The sequence below is a fragment of the Asparagus officinalis genome, chromosome 4, assembly GCF_001876935.1.
Source record: "Asparagus officinalis chromosome 4, Aspof.V1, whole genome shotgun sequence".
Lineage (NCBI taxonomy): Eukaryota > Viridiplantae > Streptophyta > Magnoliopsida > Asparagales > Asparagaceae > Asparagus > Asparagus officinalis.
Window position 1 is genome coordinate 39,560,772 of NC_033797.1, and position 18,453 is coordinate 39,579,224.

General features: G+C 30.4%; 2 long non-coding RNA genes across 4 annotated transcripts; one reads left to right on the forward strand and one right to left on the reverse strand.

Moving 5' to 3' along the window:
- LOC109837237 lies at positions 625–17,068 on the reverse strand. 3 transcript variants are annotated; one of them, XR_002246221.1, is made up of 5 exons: positions 16,911–17,068; positions 16,638–16,706; positions 16,414–16,504; positions 1,736–2,015; positions 625–1,071 (listed from the first exon to the last, which is right to left on the reverse strand). It is a non-coding gene; the product is annotated as an uncharacterized LOC109837237 (long non-coding RNA). The 3 variants fall into 3 exon arrangements; XR_002246220.1 differs by lacking the exon at positions 1,736–2,015; XR_002246219.1 differs by having other exon boundaries at positions 625–2,015.
- LOC109837238 lies at positions 2,555–3,749 on the forward strand. The gene is made up of 3 exons (XR_002246222.1): positions 2,555–2,806; positions 3,007–3,076; positions 3,201–3,749. It is a non-coding gene; the product is annotated as an uncharacterized LOC109837238 (long non-coding RNA).

An 18,453-nucleotide genomic window follows, 5' to 3' on the forward strand; every position in this document is an offset into this window, starting at 1 on the left:
AAAATATGTGAGACCCCTCAAATTTGTCATGAATCAAGTTATGAGAAAAGGTTCGTCTCGTCATTCATCATACAGAGTGTAAGTTCATCCTGTCAACCTTATTGCACTGATTTTTTTCTTCTTATATTGTTTTTGTATTCAAGCGAATTAGAAAGAATAAGAGATATCCGTGTTTACTTGAAATCAGTGATGAGATAAGTTAATCATCTTATTACACTAACAATAGTATGAGATTAGTACATAAAAAATGAGTAATGCATTGTACAGCATTGGATGGGATTTCACTCACTAATACGAACCCAGAGTTGCCAGGCTCAAGACGTCCGCGAGACGTTTAGCTTGGACTTTAATTAAAGATTTGGTTATTCGAACATTTTTCCAAATAAAAGGTAACCATTCAGAAGATGTGTATTCCGACACTGCATTAGCGGCAAATGTAAAGCTGAGGGCACTACATTTTTCCCTAATACTAGTGCAGAAAAACTATAAAAAGGCTACACAAATGACAAAAATGGCAGCGTGAGACCTCAACCCATAAAAAAGAAAACAGCTAATAACTCCAAGAGGATCGCAATTGAACCACCTTAGAATCTCTAGCCAGTGAGTACATAAGTACACACAATCACAATATTGAGTTCTGAGTTTCGCTTTAACGTATATAATTTGGGATATCAGTTACAAAAAGGTGGTAGAGCAAGTGAGATCTGATGATGGTGGCAGAACAAGTGAACTCAATCAGATCGCAGAAATGATATTGCAAATCCCACAGATAAAACTAGAATACATTAGTACCTCCAGGCACTGACACGGGACATAAGAACCAGAAAGCAGTACAAATTCTGAACTGATTGAGGTCAACAGAAGAAATCAGTTGTAGAAGGTGAAGAAACTTTGTTTACATCTAAACGGCAACACTGTTGCTAGAAGTCTCGGTCTACAACCGAAGGACCCTCAAGAAATGGTGCACTGCAGAAGTTAAGGAAATTCGGGCACGCTTGAAGATGACTATCGTCTTACTGGTGGCACTACACCTCTACCAGGGGGACCACCTGCACGACCTGCAGCTTGTGCCTGCACATTTAAATAGCTCTAAGTTTTACGGCTGAAAACAGTAGCAGCATGCATTTGAAACCTACCAGCACAATCTCCAAGATGCCATACATCATTAATCTATAATGCACATAAAGATGGGACAAACCTCACACCAATATTATCCGAAAAACAAATTAAAAAGACACAAATTGCTACTTTAGGAGTCTATCTTTTATATGAATTCACTTGATATACAAAAGTTCTCCCAGCTGACTAGCAAGAGGCACAAAAGCACCTAACAACAATGCACAGGGACACACCCATATCCATACCTGGTGAAAAAAAGTTGAGCTACCTCCTCCAATACCCAATACAAAATAATAGAAGAAAATAAGAAAGGAAAGGAAAACACTGGCAACCAAAAAAGAATCGAGATCATAGAAGAAAAGTCCAATCGGAAGGAAAAGAACAGGTGAAGGAAAATAGAACAAAATTAGGGCCAGTTGAATGACCTTGAGCCCAAGGAAATTTAAAATAATAGCAACTTTTTAAAAAAAAAATAATAGCAACTTTTATATCATAAGGATGTATAACAGCCGAATACGAGACAATCAATGGACGCGTTGCTACGTAACGCGAGGATCACGACTCAACAAGTCAGACAAACCTCGTTTGACAAACGAACCTCGTCAAACAAACGAACCTCGTCAAATAGGCGAAACTCGTTTGACAGACGAACCTCAACGAACGAGCGAACCTCGTCAAACAGACGAACCTCTTCAACCAATTGACGAACCTCGTCTGACTTTGAGAACGCTATGGTCACACCCTCGTGCGAATACGTAGCTCGTCTGCATGCTACGAAGCAGTCTGCGAGGCAACCTTCGTGGCGCCAAACAGTGCCATCTCGCCCCGATGCATCCGTGCAAAGTGCAAAGTACGCCAAACAAAGCGCCTCAGACCGATTAGCCCTAATCCAGGACCTACGACCCACGGGAACTTATGAGGGATTAATTCGAATAAAACACTTCTCGGCTTGCCGTTGGCAAGCCTCAAATAATGGACCTTTTGAAAAACCAAAACATTAGCTTTCCAGTAACATAGCTGCCCAACTTTATTGTGTATGAGGAGTATTAATAGTAGTTAATGGATGTTTAGCATGATTTAATTGTGTTTTTTTTAACCAAATCAACATTTTCTCCTCATCTGATCACATCGGGCAACAATAAAAATGAACTATAATCAGAGAAGTCTAGTACCCCAAAACTACCTTAAAAAAACAACAAAACCATAAACTAACAAAAAGGAACTGTCATCCAAAAAAGTAAAATAAAAAAAGAACAAAAAGAAATTGCTATAATTATGAACGGGCGCGCTATTACTTAAAAAGTGCAGGAGATTAGCATGTACAGTGAACTAATGATTTGGACTAGACGGGGAAACAGAATCTTAATTTAGGCATCGCCTCAATTTAACGCTCAATTAAGTAAGAGTCCGTTGAAATTTACGACATAAATACCCCTTAAACCCTTATTTCCCAGATCAGATCGCTCTCTCTAAAACTTGCCGCCTTAGTAATCCTATTTCCATTGGGATTTCAGTATAATAAATAAGGTATCCCTTAAACCCTTATTCCCTATGATAAAACCGCCTTCATAAAGCTCCCCTCAGTTTAGCCTCTATCTTCCGCTCTTCTCCACAAAAGTCTCTCTCGAAACCCTAACTCAAAAGTTTATGGCCAATCGATCGAGCTCGGAGTCGGCAAAGTTTGGAGGTAAGCTAGACATCAATTCTCCCTAGTTTTCGATCTTTTACGAGTTTTTTAGTTATCGATTTCTCAAAAATTCATGAGACATCATTTCTCTCTCTCTTTTTGTTTTGAATTTGAAAGATTTTATTTTATTTTCTTTCCCCTTTCTGCACAAAATCTTTTCCGAAGCCCTAAAGCTGATGGATTTCCATCTTTGTCGGCAGATCGGTCAAGAAATTGAGGAGATTGGAAGGGGAAAAACTTGGAAGCTGCAATTTAACGGCCAGGTGTGAGGTATATTACATCGAATTGCACTAAAAAATTCCTCTTTAACGGTTCTCTCTAATTCGTTCTTTCTTTCCCCAATGTCTGTTCTGAAACCCTAGTCCTGAAGCTAAAGGATTTTTCTTTATGGCAGATCGATCAAGAAACGGAGGAGCTTGGGGTGTTAACAAGTTGTTGATAAAAAAAGAGAGGAGCTTGGAAGTGGCAACCTTAATGGCAAGGTACCTTAACATCGTGCTACCCATTTTTTTCCTTCAAAATTTGTTACCTTGTTATTGTATGCACTTATTATTGTATAGTTTGTTTCTGTATGTAAATATCTTCATTAGAACTTAATATAGATGGATGACTACCATTCTACTTTTTCACGCATCCAGTCTTATCATATATTCATATATATGTTTTTGGTTTAATGATTGTGTCGTCTGTATTTCATCATTGTTTTGCTCTTCTTTAGTTGTTGTAAGTGACACATCGACTTATAATTATCACTTGTCTTTGGAGTTGGATATTGAGGTTGTGTCAACTGATTAATCCTAGACATGCTTTTTAAGATTGTATAGTGTCAAATGTCAACCTACATTAGCCCATTTATAGCGATATGGTGGGTGTCACAAGTCTATCCCCTTGTAGGCATTTTTAATTTACTCATATTCTTGACCGGAGATGTATTCCAGTTTGTTTGGACTTGCTCATAATGCAAACCAATTTTTACACACTAATTCATGATTTCTTCACTTTTAGGGATTACCTCCTTAGGTTTCCTAGCATTGTTTTATGGCTGGATAATTATCAGACCTACATTAGCCCATTTATAGCGATATGGTGGGTGTCACAAGTCTATCCCCTTGTAGGCATTTTTAATTTACTCATATTCTTGACCGGAGATGTATTCTAGTTTGTTTGGACTTGCTCATAATGCAAACCAATTTTTACACACTAATTCATGATTTCTTCACTTTTAGGGATTACCTCCTTAGGTTTCCTAGCATTGTTTTATAGCTGGATAATTATCAGACCTATTAACTCTTTATCCCTAATGCACTACTAATTGTGGTTCGACTTTGTTTATTTAATGATCGTATAAAGGTTATGTATATTATGTTTTGTAAGCATATATATATTTAAAACAACTTGTGAAATGCAAAACAAGTCAACTTATGTCAAAGTGAAAAAAATATATATATTTAAAAAAACTTGTGAAATTTATAAAAACTTGAAATTTTTGAAAACTTGAAAGTTAATGTCGAAATTTAAAATTAAAGTGAAATGATGACAAAAAAAGTTTAAATATTGATCAGTTTGAAAATTGAAGTGAAATGTCCAAAAGTTTGAGAAATTGGAAAGTTGTCAAAAAGATGAGAGATTGGAAAGTTATCAAAAAATTGATATAAGCGAAATGCATAAGTCAACTTATGTCGACAGAGGTACACAAAAAATTGTAAAGTTCGCAAAATTGCAAAACAAACCAACAACTTATGGCAAAGTCGAAAAACGATATTTGAAAATTTTTATTTTAATTTTTCAAAAGTAAAGTGAAATGAGAAAGAAGTTTGAGAAACTGGAAAACTTGAAAATTGAAGTGAAATTGGAAAGTTGTCTAAAATTTTGAGAGACTGGAAAGTTTGAACAAGAAAAAAGTTTAATAAATTGAAAAAAATTTGAAAGAATGTACACGTGCGAGCAATTAGAAAGTTTGAAAATCCAAATGAATTTTCAAAAGCTTGAGAAGTCGGAAAGTTGTACAAAAGTTCAAAAATTGGAACAAACTTGAACAAAATTTTTAATAAATTGGGATGACTGAAGGAATAAGCAACATGCAAAACAAGTCAAGTCAGAATAAAAAAAGATATTTTAAAACTTGTAAAGTAATGAAAATTTGCATTTTTTTTGCAAATAAGCAAAGTTTATTCCAAAAAAAATAAATTAAAAGGATACCAAAAATGTTCGCAAAAACAGAAAACCATGAAAACTTGAAAGAAAAATTTAGAAAGATCATCTTGAAATTTTAAATTAAAGTGAAATGTAAAAAAAATGCAAAAATTGCAAGTTTGAAAAATAAAGTGAAAGTCCAAAGTTTGAGATGTTGGAAATTTGCCAAAATATATGAGAACTTGGAGAGTCTAAAACCGAAGTATGGACAACTAAGAGAAATGCAACACATGCCAACAACTTATCTTAAAGTTAGAAAATCCAAATGAATTTTCAAAAGCTTGAGAAGTCAGAAAGTTGTCAAAAAGTTCAAAAATTGGAACAAACTTGAACAAAGTTTGAGACGTTGGAAATTTGTCAAAAAATATGAGAAATGGGAGAGTCTGAAACTTGAATTATGGACAACTAAGTGAAATGCAACAATTATAAACAATTTATGTCAAAGTGAAAAATAAAAAAAATATTTGAACTTGTAAATTTAGGGAACGTGAAAAAAAAGTTAGAGAAATTGAAAAGTTTTTAAAGTTAAAATTAATCTCAAAAAAGAGAAAATTGGAAAGATGTAAAAACTTAAAAGTTTGCGAATTTAGAAAGCTTGAAAAAAATATATAAACATGTGAAAATGACATTTGAAAATTTTGTGAAAGTTATTCTATTGCTTAAACAATTAAATTTTTTTCAATCTTGAAAAATGTTTAAAAGATGGGAAATTTTAAAACATAAAATGAAATGTCAAAATTTTTGAGAAATTTAAAGATGTCAATAATAAATTGAAATGTTCAAAAAACATTGTGAAATTGAAAAGTTGAAAACTTGAAGAAAGTTTAATAAATTGAAAGTATGAAGAACTAAGCAAAACTAGAAAGTTTGACCAAAAAAATGCATACATGCAAAAATGGTATTTGAAAATTTTCAAAAAAGTATTTTATAATTTAAACAGTTAAAAAATTTACAGACTTGAAAAACGTTAAAGAAATTGAAGAGTTTTAAAACTAAAATGACATGTCAAAGAATTTGAAAAGTTTAAAAAACTTATAGAAAATTTGAGAAATTCAAAAATTTTAATATTAAAGTGAAATATCAAAATAATTTGAGAAATTTGAAGGTTTGTAAAACAAAGTTAACTGTACAAAAAAAATTGATGAATGATTGAGAAATTGAAAAGTTTGGAAAATAAAGTGTGAACTGTCCAGAAAAAATTGAAAATTTTTGAACTAAGTGAAATGAAAAACAAGTCAACTTATGTCAAAGTGAAAAAGAAAAGATATTTAAAAAACTTGTGAAATTTATGAAAACTTGAAATTTTTGAAAACTTTAAAGTTTAAGTTGAAATTTAATTAAAAGTGAAATGATTAAAAAAAAGTTTAAAAATTGAGTAGTTTGAAAATTAAAGTGAAATGTCCAAAAGTTTGAGAAATTAGAAAGTTATCAAAAAGATGAGAGATTAGAAAGTCATCAAAAAATTGATAAATTTAGAAGTATAAGGAACTAAGCGAAATGCATGAGTCAACTTATGTCTACAAAGATACTCAAAAAAATGGTTAAGTTCGTAAAATTGCAAAACAAACCAACAACTTATGATAAGTCGAAAAACGATATTTAAAAAATTATTTAAAATTTTCAAAATTAAAGTGACAAAGAAGTTTGCGAAAATGGAAAACTTGAAAATTAAAGTGAAATTGGAAAGTTGTCTAAAATTTTGAGAGACTGAAAAGTTTGAACAAGAAAAAAGTTTAATAAATTTAAAAATTTTTGAAAAAATGTACATGTGCGAGCAATTAGAAAGTTTGAAAATCAAAATGAATTTTCAAAAGCTTGAGAAGCCGGAAAGTTGTCCAAAGGTTCATAAATTGCAACAAACTTGAACAAAATTTTAAATAAATTGGGATGACTGAAGGACTAAGTAACATGCAAAACAAGTCAAGTCAAAATAAAAAAAGATATTTGAAAACTTGTAAAGTAATGAAAATTTGAATTTTTTTTGCAAATAAGTAAAGTTTATTCCAAAAATTTTAAATTAAAAGGATACCAAAATGTTCGCAAAAACGGAAAACCATGAAAACTTGAAAAAAAAATAGAAAGATCATCTTGAAATTTAAAATTAAAGTAAAATGTAAAAAAAATGCATAATTTGCAAGTTTGAAAAATAAAGTGAAAATCCAAAGTTTGAGATGTTGGAAATTTGTCAAAATATATGAGAACTTGGAGAGTCTAAAACTTGAAGTACGGACAACTAAGTGAAATGCCACACATGCCAACAACTTAGGTCAAAGTGGAAAAAAAAAGAAATTCGAACTTAAAAAATTAAGAAATTGGAAAGTCTTGAAAATTAAAATTAATCTAAAAAAAGATGAGAAATTGGAAAGATGTAAAAAATTGAAAATTTTGAGAATTTGGTAAGTTTGAAAAAAGAAGTCAACATGTGAATATGACATTTGAAAATTTTGTGGAAGTTATTCTATAATTTAAACAATTGAAAACTTTTCATTCTTGAAAATTTTTGGAGAGATGGAAAAGTTTAAGGCTTAACATGAAATGTCAAAAATTTTGAGAGATAGCAAAGTTTGTAAACAAGAAAAAAAAGTTTAATAAATTGAAAAATAAATTGTAAAAATGTACACTTGTGAGCAATTAGAAAGTTAGAAAGTCCAAATGAATTTTCAAAAGCTTGAGAAGTCAGAGAGTTGTCAAAATGTTCAAAAATTGGAACAAACTTGAACAAAGTTTGAGGCATTGGAAATTTGTCGAAAAATATGAGAAATGGGAAAATCTGAAACTTGAATTATGGACAACTAAGTGAAATGCAACACTTATCAACAATTTATGTCAAAGTGAAAAAATAAAAAAGATATTTGAACTTGTAAATTTAGGAAACTTGAAAAAAAAGTTGGAGCAATTGAAAAGTTTTCAAAGTTAAAATTAATCTCAAAAAAGAGAAAATTGGATAGTTAAATGGATATTTACTTTGATAAATACAGTTAAATGGTATGTGAGTAGTATACCAAGTGTTTTGAGTATAAACAAGTTCTTTCGTGAGGAAGGAAAGAGTCGAAACATACACAACGGCCAAAATCATGAAAACTGGAAATTCCCAGTCCGGTTTACCGCCACGGTCGACCGCAGCCGGTCGACCGCCACGGTCGACCAGGAGAACAGCAGAAAGTTTTTCTCTTGTTTTGAGTTGGTTTCGGATTTCTAAAGCTCATATTCGTTTTCTTTAGTTTATATATCAAATTTTCACGAATTTCTCAGTTTTTCTAAGAACCCTAACAGCCACCAAACCCCCACAAACCCTATTTTGATTCTTGGAGAATATTTGAGGCTTTCAAGTGGATTTTCAGGTGATTTTTTGGCTTTTGGAATGGAGATCTGCTTTGGCTTGGCATCCTAAACGTTTTTCTACAAGTTTCAGGCGAGTTCATCTCTGCTAATCCCCCTCCAAGTTTTAAAACGTTTTTAAAGGGTTTTTAACATGTTTATTAGAGACAAATTGACTAGTTTATGAATAAAAGTTAATTCTTTTGTATTATATGTATAAAGACTAGGTCTTTCCATGTGAAAGGTTTGAGAACGAATTTACAGAAGATATTTAAGATCTGAACATGATTTAAATGTTGTTTAATCTGATGATAGATGATTTGTGCTTTGTTTCAAGTTCATGTGCATGATTTAGGGTTTCGGATATGAATTTCATATAATATATCATGTTATATACATTGTGTTGCTTCCAGAAGTTTTTATCTGCTTTTTCATGTTTCCATACAAGATTCATATCGTTTTAATCATGTTTGAATCACCTAAACACGACGTGAACACAACACACACAACCAGATTGAGAATGTGGAATTTCGGCTCACGGTCGACCGCGCCCTAGCGGCGGTCGACCGCGTGCAGGACAGAGGCCTGCGTAGGCCCCGGAACCCGTCGCGGTCGACCGCCAAGTGTATTTTTTTGCCTGTGCATGTTTAAAATCGACTGTTGAGTTTTCGAGCAAGTCTCTTAATCTTGTCCTGTTATGATACGATGTTTATAAGTTGTTTGACATCTGAGATATCAGTAAACACCAGATATGGACACGTACTCCGAGATATGTACACATATGGTTAAAATATGTTGTGTTAACATACTAAATATGAAAAGTATACAAATATTATACTTCCGGGATAGGGAGATGAAACCTATTTTCGCAGGGCGATTGAGTAAAAGCATTACAAAAGTATCGTCATATTATGTTTTCGGGATAGGGAGATGAAACCTATTTCCGCAGGGATTGAGTAAGAGTATTACAAAAGCATCGTCATATTATATTTCCGGGATAGAGAGATGAAACCTATTACCGCAAAGCGATTGAGTAAGAGTATTACAAGAGTATGGCAAATATATAAAAGAGATGCACATTTGTAAGTAATATAAAGTATAATTTTGCTTCCATATTGAATAACCGTAAGTAGGGTGCTTTCTCTGAGACCGTGGCTTACACGACATGGTATGTGGTTGGCTTTGTTTGAATGAGTTCCTTTTATGTCAAATCCGTCTATCCGAGTATAGATCAGGATAAGATATTTGTTCTACAGGTTTGAGGTTTGGAGTATTATCTTTTTGTTTGTTGTTTATCATTCATAGAGTTTGGAATTAGTATTTAGGGAGTCACAATTTGAGACATGGTATATACATGAGGGTTTCCTTGTTTGGATTATTTCGCTCGACGTACTAACTCTCGTGTTGTGGATTCCTAAATACTAATCTCCAGTTAGATGTATATGAATGATTCTATATTTATGTACTCTTTATGTTTTCTATACACTCCCACACCTTCCCCTGGGGAGAGGTGGAGATGTTCTCGCTATAGCGCTTTGACGCTCGTTGTTTTCCCCCCTTTCAGGCAGCGAGTCCAGCGCACGGAAAGACGCAGGCTGATATGACTTCTTCATAGATTCTATCTAGCTATTTACTATTTTAGTAGTTATTCAGAACTCCACAGTTAGTTGATTATGTTCAGACTCTAGATTTGTATTACATTTTGTAGAGGCTGAGAGCCGTAGTGATACTTTATTTGACTCATTGTATTTGAGGTTTATTTCAGACTCAGAGATATTTCTATTTTATTTCAGTTAGGCTCATTGATGAGTATTCTCTTATTGCTTCTGTGTATGCTTGGCTTATTCTATTTTTTTTATTTGTCTGTCGGTGCTTTCATCTATTTATTATTTACACTAGAGAGATAGTGACTGTGATGGTGAAACATGTCGTAGCATGGTGTTTCGTGCTTGGCAGGTTTGACAATCCGGGTTTCGTCTTAGTCTGCAGCCTCGCGTGAAACCTGGGACGTCACAGAAAGATGTAAAAACTTGAAAGTTCGCGAATTTAGAAAGTTTGAAAAAAATATATAAACATGTGAAAATGGCATTTGAAAATTTTGTGAAAGTTATTATATAGCTTAAACAATTGAAAATTTTTCAAGCTTGAAAAAAATTTGAGAGATGGAAAATTTTAAAACATAAAATGAAATGTCAAAATTTTTGAGAAATTTAAAGATGTCAATAACAAATTGAAATGTTCAAAAACATTGTGAAATTGAAAAGGTTGAAAACTTGAAAGTTTAACAAATCGTAAGTACGACGAACTAAGCAAAATTGGAAAATTTGACCAAAAAAACGCAAACATGCAAAAATGGTATTTGAAAATTTTCTAAAATATATTTTATTATTTAAACAGTTAAAAAATTTACAGACTTGAAAAACTTTAAAAGAAATTGAAAAATTTTAAGAAACTTAAAGAAAATTTGAGAAATTCAAAAATTTTAATATTAATGTGAAATATCAAAATAATTTGAGAAAATTTGAGTAATTCAAAATTTTTAATATTAAAGTGAAATATCAAAATAATTTGAGAAATTTGAAGGTTTGTAAAATAAAGTTTAACTGTACAAAAAAATTTGAAGAATGTTTGAGAAATTGAAAAGTTTGGAAAATAAAGTGTGAACTGTCCAGAAAAAATTAAAAAGTTTGAAGAACTAAGTGAAATGCAAAACAAGTCAACTTATGTCAAAGTGAAAAAGAAAAGATATTTAAAAAAACTTGTGAAATTTATGAAAGCTTGAATTTTTTGAAACCTTGAAAGTTTATGTCGAAATTTAAAATTAAAGTGAAATGATGAAAAATTTTTTAAAATTGATTAGTTTGGAAATTAAAGTGAAATGTCCAAAAGTTTGAGAAATTGAAAAGTTATCAAAAAGATGAGAGATTGAAAAGTTATCAAAAAATTGATAGATTTAAAAGTATAAAGAACTAAGCAAAATGCATGAGTCAACTTGTGTCTACAAAGATGCCCAAAAAAATGGTGAACTTCGCAAAACTGCAAAACAAACCAACTTATGGCAAAAGTCGAAAAACAATATTTGAAAAAATTCATTTTAAAATTTTCAAAATTAAAGTGAAATGACAATGAAGTTTGAGAAATTGGAAAACTTGAAAATTAAAGTGAAATTGGAAAGTTGTCTATAAAATTTTGAGAGACTGGAAAGTTTTAACAAGAAAAAAGTTTAATAAATTAAAAAATTTGAAAAAAATGTACACGTGCGAGCAATTAGAAAGATTGAAAATCCAAATGAATTTTCAAAAGCTTGAGAAGTCGGAAAGTTGTCCAAAAGTTCAAAAATTGGAACAAACTTGAACAAAATTTTTAATAAATTGGGATGCCTAAAGGACTAAGCAACATGCAAAACAAGTCAAGTCAGAATAAAAAAAAGATATTTGAAAACTTGTAAAGTAATGAAAATATGATTTTTTTTTGCAAATAAGCAAAGTTTATTCCAAAAATTTTAAATTAAAAGGATACCAAAAATGTTCGCAAAAACGGAAAACCATGAAAACTTGAAAAAAATAATAGAAAGATCATCTTAAAATTTTAAATTAAAGTGAAATGTAAAAAAATTGCATAATTTGCAAGTTTGAAAAATAAAGTGAAAGTCCAAAGTTTGAGATGTTGGAAATTTGTCAAAATATATGTGCATAATTTGCAAGTTTGAAAAATAAAGTGAAAGTCCAAAGTTTGAGATGTTGGAAATTTTTCAAAATATATGAGAACATGGAGAGTCTAAAATAAGTATGGACAACTAAGTGAAACGCAACACATGCCAACAACTTATGTCTAAGTGGAAAAAAAAAAGATATTTGAACATGTAAATTAAGGAAACTTGAAAAAAGTTTGAGAAATTGAAAAGTCTTGAATATTAAAATTAATCTAAAAAAAGATAGAGAAATTGGAAAGATTTAAAAAATTGAAAAGTTTGAGAATTTGAAAAGTTTGAAAAAAAAGTCAACATGTGAAAATGGCATTTGAAAATTTTGTGTAAGTTATTCTATAATTTAAACAATTGAAAACTTTTCAAGCTTGAAAATTTTTTAAGAGATGGAAAAGTTTAAGGCTTAACATGAAATGTCAAAAATTTTGAGAGATTGCAAAGTTTGTGAACAAGAAAAAAAGTTTAATAAATTTAAAAAAAATTGTAAAAATATACACATGCGAGCAATTAGAAAGTTAGAAAATCCAAATGACAAAAGCTTGAGAATTCAAAAAGTTGCCAAAAAGTTCAAAAATTGGAACTTGAACAAAGTTTGAGAAATTGGAAATTTGTCGAAAAATATGAGAAATGGGAAAGTCTGAAACTTGAGTTATGGACAACTAAGTGAAATGTAACACTTAACAACAATTTATGTCAAAGTGAAAAATAAAAAAGATATTTGAACTTGTAAATTTAGGGAACTTGAAAAAAAAGGTGGAGCAATTGAAAAGTTTTGAAAGTTAGAACTAATCTCAAAAAAGAGATAATTGGAAAGATGTAAAAACTTGAAAGTTTGCGAATTTAGAAAGTTTGAAAAAAAATATATAAACACATGAAAATGGCATTTGAAAAGTTTGTGAAAGTTATTCTATAGTTTAAATAATTGAAAATTTTTCAAGCTTGAAAAAAGTTTTGAGAGATGGAAAGTTTTAAAACATAAAATGAAATGTCAAAATGTTTGAGAAATTTAAAGATTTCAATAATAAATTGAAATGTTCAAAAACATTGTGAAATTGAAAAGTTTGAAAACTTGAAGAAAGTTTGTAAAACTTGTCAAATTGAAAAGTTTGAAAATTAAAGTGAAAAATCAAAAACTTTTGTAAAAGTTGAAGAACTAAGCCAAATACAAAACAAGTCAAGTTATGTCTAAGTTAAGAAAACATATTTTAAAAAATTAGTAACGTCACGAGTTGAAAAAAGTTTGCAAAAGTAGAAAGTTTATTTGAAAATTTTAAAATTATATTAAGATGTGGTTTGAGATCGGAAAGCCATGAAAACTTGAAAAAAATGAGAAATTGGAAAGGTTATTTAGAAAATTTTAAAATTAAAGCGAAGAGTCAAAAAGATCCAGAATTTTTTGTGAAAATCTATATTAATTATTTTAGCTATTGGAACCTTTTCAAGATTAAGACTTTGCTACATCTACAAATATGAAACTGTGAAAATTCAAGAAAATGGAAATTTTGAGAATTAAAATGAAATGTCAAAAGAGGTTGACAAACTAGAAAGTTTGAAAACTTTAAAAAAAAGTATGGTAAAAAAGGAAAGTTTGAAAAAATGTACACATGTTGGAAAATAACAAATTTTTGAGAAATTGAAAAGTTGTCAAAATGTCTGAGGAATTGGAGGGCTTGGAAACTTGAAGAAAGTCTAATAAATTGAGATGTTAGGAAAACGAAGCAAAACACACAGATATCAATGTTAAAAAGAATAAATTTGAAATAACTTTAAAGTCATGAAAAATTGAAAAACAATTGAAAAAATGGAAAGTTTATTTTAAAATTAAAGTAAAATATCAAAAAGAATTAAGAAAATTGAAAACTTCAAAAAAGGTGGACAATTTGGAAATGTTATTATGAAAACTTTAAAATTAAAGTGAAATGTCAAAAATGCTTAAGAAATTAAAAATTTTGACAATTAAAGAAACATCCAAAAGTTTGAGACGTTGGAAAATTGTCAAAAAGTACGAGAAATTTTGAAAACCTGAAAAAGTTCAATGAATTGGGAAGTATGGAGAGAAGCTTGAAGCTTGAAAAAACTTTGAGAACTAGAAAGTTTGAAATTTCAAATTAAATCTGAAAAAAATTTAGGAAAATAGAAATTTACAAAATCTTGAAAGTTTGAGAAATTAAAAATTTTAAAACAATGTAAAGATGTGAAAATTGTATTTGAAAAGTTTGTCAAATTTTGTATTAACTATATATATCGTTGAAAACTTTCCAAGATTACGATTTATTCATAAAATATGAAAACTTGAAATCTTTTCACAAATCGGAAGATTTCAAAATTAAAGCGAAATGTCAAAAGAAGTTGTGAGCCATTGGAAATTTTTACCAACTTGAAAAAAATGGAAAGCTTGGAAAAAATGTATACATGTGAGAAATTAAAGTATGGAGAGAAGCTTGAAGCTTGAAAAAACTTTGAGAACTAGAAAGTTTGAAATTTCAAATTAAATCTGAAAAAAAATTAGGAAAATAGAAATTTACAAAATCTTGAAAGTTTGAGAAATTAAAAATTTTAAAACAATGTAAAGATGTGAAAATTGTATTTGAAAAGTTTGTCAAATTTTGTATTAATTATATAAATCGTTGAAAACTTTCCAAGATTACGATTTATTCATAAAATATGAAAACTTGAAAATCTTTTCACAAATCAGAAGATTTGAAAATTAAAAGCGAAATGTCAAAAGAGGTTGAGCCATTGGAAATTTTTACCAACTTGAAAAAAATGGAAAGCCTGGAAAAAATGTATACATGTGAGAAATTAGAAAGTTTTAAAAACAAAGTGAATTTTCAAAAGCATGAGAAACTGGAAGTTGTCAAAAAGTTTGAGAAACTAGAAAATTTAACCTTGGAAAAAGTTTAATAAATAGGAACGTGTGCAGAACTAAGAAAAATGCAAAACAAGTCAAATTATGTAGAAGTTTAAAAACAAAGATATTTGAGAAAAAATGGAAAGTTTATTTTAAAAATTTTAAAGTTAAAAGTAAAATGTCAAAAAGGTTTGAGATAATGGAAAGCCATGAAAACTTGTAATAGAATTGAGAAATTGGAATGATTATTTTGAAAATTCAAAATTAAAGTGAAAAGTCAAAAAAGATTGAGAAATTATAAATTTTGAAAAGTAAAGTGAAAATGTCAAAAAGGTTTGAGAAAATGGAAACCCATGAAAACTTGAAAAAGGATTGAGAAATTGGAACGATCATTTTGAAAAATTCGAAATTAAAGTGAAACGTCAAAAAAGATTGAGAAATGGGAAAGTTTGAAAATTAAAGTTAAACATCCAAAAGTTTAAGAAATTGGAAAGTTGTCAAAAAGTTTGAGAAATTGGAAAGATTGAAAACTTTAAAAAATAACAAATTACAAAGTATGGAGAATTGAGCAAAATGCAAAACAAGTCAACAACTTTAATTCAAAGTAGAAAAAAAGATATTCAAAAAATTTTGTAAAGTCATAAAAACCATAAAGCGTTTTGAGAAATTGAAGAGTTTGGAAGTTAAAATGAAATCTCAAAAAAGATTTAGAAACTGGAAAGTTATGGAAACTTGAAAGTTTGACAAATTGGAAAGTTTGAAAAAAGATGTCAGCATGTGAAAATGCCAAATGGCATTTGAAAATTTTTTTTGGAAGTTATGTTGAGTTTAAACAATTGAAAACTTTCCTAACTTAAAAAGCATATGCTTACAAAACATAATATACATAACCTTTATACGATCATTAAATAAACAAAGTCAAACCACAATTAGTAGTGCATTAGGGATAAAGGGTTAATAGGTCTGATAATTATCCAGCCATAAAACAATGCTAGGAAACCTAAGGCGGTAATCCTTAGAAGTGAAGAAATCATGAATTAGTGTGTAAAAATTGGTGTGCATTATGAGAAAGTCCAAACAAACTGGAATACATCTCAGGTCAAGAATATGAGTAAATTAAAAATGCCTCCAAGGGGATAGACTTGTGACACCCAAAATATCACTATAAACGGGCTAACGTAGGTTGACATTTGACACTATACAATCTTAAAAAGCCTGTCCAGGATTAATCAGTTGACACAACCTCAATATCAAACTCCAAAGACAAGTGATAATTATAAGTTGATGTGTCACTTACAACAACTAATGAAGAGCAAAACAATGACGAAATACAGACGACACAATCATTAAACCAAAAACATATATATGAATATATGATAAGACTGGATGCGTGAAAAAGTAGAATGGTAGCCATCCATCTATATTAAGTTCTAATGAAGATATTTACATACAGAAACAAACTATACAATAATAAGTGCATACAATAACAAGGTAACAGATTTTGAAGGGAAAAAAATGGGTAGCACGATGTTAAGGTACCTTGCCATTAAGGTTGCCACTTCCAAGCTCCTCTCTTTTTTTATCAACAACTTGTTGTTAACACCCCAAGCTCCTCCGTTTCTTGATCGATCTGCCATAAAGATAAATCCTTTAGCTTCAGGACTAGGGTTTCAGAACAGACATTGGGGAAAGAGGGGGAAAGAAAGAAGGAATTAGAGAGAACCGTTAAGAGGAAATTGTTAGTGCAATTCGATGTAATATACCTCACACCTGGCCGTTAAATTGCAGCTTCCAAGCTTTTCCCTTCCAATCTCCTCAATTTCTTGACCGATCTGCTGACAAAGATGGAAATCCATCAGCTTTAGGGCTTCGGAAAAGATTTTGTGCAGAAAGGGGAAAGAAAAAAAATAAAATCTTTCAAATTCAAAACAAAAAGAGAGAGAGAGAGAAGATGTCTCATGAATTTTTGAGAGAAATCGATAACTAAAAAAACTCGTAAAAGAACGAAAACTAGAGAGAATTGATGTCTAGCTTACCTCCAAACTTTGCCGACTCCGAGCTCGATCGATCGGCCATAAACTTTTGAGTTAGGGTTTCGAGAGAGACATTTGGGGAGAAGAGCGGAAGATAGAGGCTAAAACTGAGGGGAGATTTATGAAGGCGGTTTTATCATAGGGAATAAGGGTTTAATAAGGGATACCTTATTCATTATACTGAAATCCCAATGGAAATAGGATTACTGCGGCGGCGAGGTTTAGAGAGAGCGATCTGATCTGGGAAATAAGGGTTTAAGGGGTATTTATGTCCTAAATTTCAACGGACTCTTTCTTAATTGAGCGTTAAATTGAGGCGATGCCTAAGTTAAGATTCTGTTTCCCCTTCTAGTCCAAATCATTAGTTCACTGTACATGCTAATCTCCTGCACTTTTTAAGTAATAGCGCGCCCCTTCGTAATCATAGCAGTTTCTTTTTGTTCTTTTTTTTATTTTAGTTTTTTGGATGGCAGTTTCTTTTTGTTAGTTTATGGTTTTTTTTGTTTTTTTTAAGGTAGTTTTGGGGTACTAGACTTCTCTGATTATAGTTCATTTTTATTGTTGCCCGATGTGATCAGATGAGGAGAAAATCTTAATTTGGTTAAAAAAACACAATTAAATCATGCTAAACTTCCATTAACTACTATTAATACTCCTCATACACATTAAAGTTGGGCAGCTATGTCTCACTGGATTGTTATTTTTTTAACTTCCAGGTTAGAAACACTCCCCTTATTCTACATGGAGATATTTGAGAATAATAAAAACTTCAACTAGTAAGGAGACGCCACGTCATTTGACCTTGTTTTGGGTGATCATTCTCAACTAGTAAATTTTAATTCAGAAGCTCTTCAGTTATTTTATGGAGATATTTGGGAATATAATAAGTGGTGTTTGGTTGCACAATTTTATAGAAAAGTTTTCTCAAAATGTTTGACAAATGGCAACTCTGTAATTAAAAATTTTCTGCAGATTTCCGTAAATTGTGTTTGGTTCAAAAAAAATTTACAGAAATATTTTTTGTAAAATACAAAAAAAAAATTACAGAAATCAATTTTCTCTCAAAATGGACGGAAATCACTCATAAATCTGACACCGCATTGACACTTTTCTATAAAGTTAAAAATTTTCTATAAATTTAGGGAGCGTTTGGTTTAATTTCTACAAATTATAGAAAATCTTGTTATTTTCTATAAAGTTATGGGTCATTTTCTTGTTTTTGAACCAAACAAGCAAAGTAAAAAAAATAAGAAAATTAGTACTTTTGACTTCTCAAAACTTTTCCTATAATTTTTTTAAGAAATACGAGGAAATCATATTTTTGGTGGAAAACATTTCCTATAATTTGTAGAAATTGAACCAAACACCCCCAATGAGGAAAATTCATGAGCATAAAGAAATCGATTATGGAAAACATTGTATAGGCGCAACTACGCAAAGGCAATAGATCATACACGCGCAACGCATGAGATGTTGCAATTTTGACACGAGAAAGAAGATAAAAAAGTGTCACGGGATATACATAGATGTAGCAAAATCATATAAA